Raw genomic sequence first — 5,575 nt, 5'->3', positions numbered from 1 at the left:
TCTGTACTGCTGCCTATCTGATTACCCGTTGCCTACCTAGCTGTGCCCTCGTTTACTCTTTTGCCTACCGTCTCTGTACCTCGTATCTCTGATCTCTGTTGCCGAACCCCGGCTAGCCCTCTAGACTCCGCCTCTGCCTCCTGATTCTGTACCTCGTATTTCTGTTTACCTGTTGCCGATCCTTGCTTGTCGACCAACCCCGCCAGCAGGCCCTTGCCGCTGGACGATAGTCTACGCTCTGTGGGCCCTCGCCACAGAGCAATACGCTATTATTGTTTGCACCAATCATTACACCCCATTTTGGGTGGACAGAGGTTAGCATATATATCGGATTATCGGTGAGACTGCAGATCACTTATAATCAGGTATATCTGTATTTCTGGCGATACTGCAGATCCCCAGAGATCAGTCACTCTCTGTTCTCTCTAGTGTTACGGAACGTGACAGTTAGACTGTACATCCCCCCTCCCTCCACTGTGCATTCTTTCCTCCTCGTGATCCTCCAGCGTTAGTCTGTAAATCCCCCCTCCCTCCACTATGCATTCCTTCCTTCCTCCTCCTGATCCCCAGTGTTATGCTGTAAATCCCCCCCCCCCCCCCCCCCCCTGTACTGTATACAATAGTCCAGAGCTGCATGGGGAGAACAACACTCATGATCTCTGAGCCTTGGTGAGTCAAACACCCCCTGCCCTAATCCAAGCTCTGACAGGAACACTACCGGCAATGGGGGGGGGATCAGTGGAGGGAGGGGGGATTTACAGCCTAACGCTGGGGATCAGGAGGGGGAAGGAATGCACAGTGGAGGGAGGGGGGGATTTACAGCCTAACGCTGGGAATCAGGAGGGAGGGGGGTGGGATGGATGGATGAAGAGTGTGTGTGTGTGGGGGGGGGGGTGCAGAATGTTACACTTGGGAATCGGGAGGGAGGTGGGATGGATGGATTGATGAAAAGTGAGGGATGCAGAATGTTACACTTGGGGGGGGGGGGGGGGTTGAAGATTGGGGGGGAGGGTGATGCAGAATGTTACACTGTGGAATCAGGAGGGAGGGGGGTGAGATCGATTGATGGATGAAGAGTATGTGTGTTACACTGGGGAATCAGGAGGGAGGGGGGTGGGATGGATGGAGGAAGAGTGTGTGTGTGTGTGGGATGCAGAATGTTACACTTGTGAATCGGGAGGGAGGGGGTGGGATGGATGGATGAAGAGTATGTGTGTGTGGGGGATGCAGAATGTTACACTGGGGAATCAGGAGGGAGGGGGGTGGGATGGATGAAGAGTGGGTGATGCAGAATGTTACACTGGGGAATCGGGAGGGAGGGGGGTGGATGGATGAAGAGTGGGGGGGATGCAGAGTGTTATACTAGGGAATCAGGAGGGAGGGATGGATAGTGGGGGGGGGGGATGCAGAGTTTTATACTGGGGAATCAGGAGGGAGGGGGTGTGATGGATGAAGATTGGGGGATGCAGAATTTTATACTGGGGAATCAGGAGGGAGGGGGGTGGGATGGAAGAAGAGTGGGGGGGGGGATGCAGAATTTTATACTGGGGAATCAGGAAGGAGGGGGGTGGGATGGATGAAGATTGGGGGGATGCAGAATTTTATACTGGGGAATCAGGAGGGAGGGGGGTGGGATGGATGAAGATTGGGAGGGGGGGATGCAGAATTTTATACCAGGGAATCAGGAGGGAGGGGGTGGGATGGATGGATAGTGGGGGAGGGATGCAGAGTTTTATACTGGGGAATCAGGAGGGAGGGGGGTGTGATGGATGAAGATTGGGGGGTGCAGAATTTTATACCGGGGAATCAGGAGGGAGGGGGGTGGGATGGAAGAAGAGTGGGGAGGATGCAGAATGTTATAACGGGGAATCAGGAGGGAGGGGGGTGGGATGGATGAAGATTGGGGGATGCAGATTTTTAAATTGGGGAATCAGGAGGGAGGGGGGTGGGATGGATGAAGAGTGGGTGGGATGCAGAGTGTTGTACTGGGGAATCAGGTAGGAGGGGGGTGGAATGGATGGATGAAGAGTGGGGGGGGGGGGATGCAGAATTTTATACCGGGGAATCAGGAGGGAGGGGGTGGGATGGATGAAGAGTGGGTGGGATGCAGAGTGTTGTACTGGGGAATCAGGTAGGAGGGGGGTGGAATGGATGGATGAAGAGTGGGGGGGGGGGATGCAGAATTTTATACCGGGGAATCAGGAGGGAGGGGGTGGGATGGATGAAGAGTGTTATACTGGGGAATCAGGAGGAAGGGGGTGGGATGGATGGATGAAGAGTGGGGGGATGCTTAGTTTTATACTGGTGAATCAGGAGGGAGGGGGGTTGGGATGGATGAAGAGTGGGTGGGATGCAGAGTGTTGTACTATGGAATCAGGAGGGAGGGGGGTGGGATGGATGAAGAGTGGGGGGATGCAGAGTGTTATACTGGGGAATCAGGAGGGAGGGGGGTGGGATGGATGGATGAAGAGTGGGGGGGATGCACAATTTTATACCGAGGAATCAGTAGGGAGGGCGGTGGGATGGATGATGAGTGGGGGGATGCTGAATGTTATACTAGGGAATCAGGATGGAAGGTGGTAGGATGGATTAAGGATGGAGGGGGGGGGGGTCAAGAATACAACAGGAGGGGGGAAGAGAGCTGCTACAGTTGACTGAATGATGTTTTGTACTGAATACTGGCTAACTGGTACTGTACCATTTATAGCTGCTAACTATACTGGGGACACTTATACCTGCCTAACCTATACTGTTACACCTATAGCTGGCCAAATATGCTAGGGACATTTATATCGGCTACCTATATTGTGGCACCTATCACGGCAATGGAGTCGGTACAAAAATCATCAGACTCCTAAACTCCTCACTTTATGAAACCACCGATTTCGACTGCAACTCCGACTCCAGATACCCAAAATTGCTCGGACTCCACAGCCATGACATTTATTCCTGGCTACCTATACTGTTGCACCTATACATTGGCTAACCTATACTGGGGTAACTATGCCCGGCTAACCTATGTTCACCATTGGCGTTCTGATCCCTCGTCGCGCACCTCGGCGGATTTGCTTCTCCCTCAGCGATTACATATTCATCCGGTGATTGAGGGCCGCGCGGCATCATCAACATATGGCGGTAATTTTTTTTTTGTTACGAATTAAATACAGTATGTATTGACTTCAATACGAAAAAAAAATGTAATCAAAAAAATAAAGTTTAAAAATTATAGTAAATTTAACAGAAAATTTAATTTGAAATTTAACACCAGGAAGGTTAATACTATATTTTTTTTTCCTTATGCCGCCCTGCTCAGTTTTTGGAGGAGGTGCGCTGTAATGGAGGGGGGAGCCGCAGCCACGGGGATGGCAGCTTGACCTCTACCTCCCTTCCAATCCCCTGGCTGCCCTCCATGCTCCCCCACTCCATAATGCAGAGTTAGTGCAAGGAAGCGTTCATAGTAAATAGTAACTCACCTCCCAGGTTCCAATCGCCGACCAGTCACTTGTTGTTTCCTGGTAAACAAGAAGCAGCATGCGTATTAGCGGGTATGCAGAGCAGGAGGAGAATGGTGGAGAGTGACTGGTTGGCGATTGGAAGCTGGGAGGTGAGTTACTATTCACTGTGAGCGCTTCCCTGTGCTAACTCTGCAGTATGAAGTGGGGGAGACCGGAGGGCAGCCCGGGGAGTGGAAGTGAGGTTGAGGTCGGGCTGCCATCCCCATGGGTGCGGCTCCCCCCTCCACTTATTGGGGGGGTGGACACCTATCTAACATTGTTATAACAATTTCTGCAATACAGACTTTTTATTAATATTGTTTCAAAATGTGGTCACGTGTAATTTTTTTCAATGATGTACTATATGTTTGAATTTGTACATTTATTATAACAATTTTTTTAGAATCAATATGTCTCGACCATCAACCTGCAGTGCAGATGTAGGAGACCAGCCAATTCTGCCTAGAGAAGAATGGGTAAGTATCAACTTTTTGTTCACATAATACTGTTACATTAGCCCCAGTATAAAGACATTTCAGCAACATATATTTACAGTTTACTAATTTCCTGAATCAACGAATCATCTATTATTCTATATATATATGTGAATCCTGGTTTTTATAATGCTGAGAAACAACACAATAAACACTCAAAACTGTATTGGATCTGCTTTAGTACAGCTAGTAGAGCAACCCCTGTATAGGTAGCATATCTTCCTCAGTATAGGTAGTATAGCTGCCACAATAAAGGTAGTATAGCTGGCCCACTACAGGAAGCGAAGCTGCTACAGTGTAGATAGTATGTCTGCTTCAGTATAGGTATTAGAGCTGACCTGTGTAGGTAGTAGAGCGTCTCCAGTATAAGTAGTAGAGCTGCTCCATTGTAGGTAGTAGATCATGACCAGTGTAGGTATTACATCTGCCATTTGTATGTAGTATATCTTCCTTAGTGTATGTATTATAGATGTCCTGTGTAGGTAGTAGAGCTGCTCCAGTAAAAGTAATAGACCTGCTCCATTGCGGGTAGTAGATCTTGACCATTGTTGGTAGTATAGATGGCCTTAATAGGTAGTAGAGCTGCCCCAGTATAGTTAGTACAGCTTCCTCTAGTATAGTTAGTAGAGCTGCCCTAGTCTAATATGTTTTTTGATCCATTATTGTTCTGTTGTATAGCTACAAGAGGGTAGTAGAAGTGTTCCAGTCCATGTAATGTAGGTGCTCCATTATAGGTAGTATTTCTGCCCTTTTATATTAAAACAGTACATAATAATAAACTATACAAATTATCTATTTTCTTCTCATTATTTTGTATTTAATAATGCAATGTTAAGACCTAAAACAAGTTGTATTTTTTTTACTAAACAGCTAAGAATACTGCAAGAGCAGATGAGGGCTATCAGTGGACAAAATCAACCATCTTACAGTTTTCCACAAAATCCGGTGAGGGATGTGAATAACCCCAACCACTACGACGACTATGATCGTCATAAAATTGGACATACAAGTTGGTGTTCATGCCAAAATTGCATTGCAATGCCAACAGGAATGGAATCCATTTGCTGTCAAGAAATTCCCAACATTGTGGAATTGATGGACAATATAACTTGTATAACACAACATGCTGACTTCCCAAATCTATGTCAGAACCCAAATTGGGCAAGAATTTTCCTCTTCTTATCCAGTGGTAGCAACGGCCTAACAAGAGGAAACAAACTTGAAAATCGGTATGTTTGATTATTAAAAATGTTTTAAATATGTATTAATAAATATATGATACAAGCTGGTTGTAGAAAATAAAAATTTAAAACACCAGGCATCCAACCAGGCTGCATTCTGCTTCCCTCTGGCATCATAGTTACTGGCGACACTCCCGCTGATTGTTCTTCCTGGGACTTCCAGATTGGCAATGATCCATGTAATCACGCCGGCCACTATGCGTGATTGTCATGTCTGGCGTCAAAGCACTGCACATGCACTGTGTATACTTTTAAAACCACACATACATAGTACTGTCTGGCCATCCTACGTGATGAGGCATAGCGGCCAACATGATGAGGACGAGCATCACCAATCAGGAAGTCC

At 47.4% G+C, this 5,575-nt stretch overlaps 1 long non-coding RNA gene across 1 annotated transcript; it reads left to right on the top strand.

Annotated features, from left to right (window-relative positions):
* The first annotated feature begins 613 nt into the window (after positions 1 to 613).
* On the top strand, positions 614 to 5,211 carry LOC137528449 (uncharacterized). The gene is made up of 3 exons (XR_011023399.1): positions 614 to 669; positions 3,898 to 3,970; positions 4,859 to 5,211. It is a non-coding gene; the product is annotated as an uncharacterized lncRNA (long non-coding RNA).
* Positions 5,212 to 5,575: the final 364 nt, after the last annotated feature.

The sequence above is a fragment of the Hyperolius riggenbachi genome, chromosome 8, assembly GCF_040937935.1.
Source record: "Hyperolius riggenbachi isolate aHypRig1 chromosome 8, aHypRig1.pri, whole genome shotgun sequence".
Taxonomy (NCBI): domain Eukaryota; kingdom Metazoa; phylum Chordata; class Amphibia; order Anura; family Hyperoliidae; genus Hyperolius; species Hyperolius riggenbachi.
Note: the sequence above shows the minus strand (reverse complement) of the source record. Positions and strands in the feature narration are given on the sequence as shown.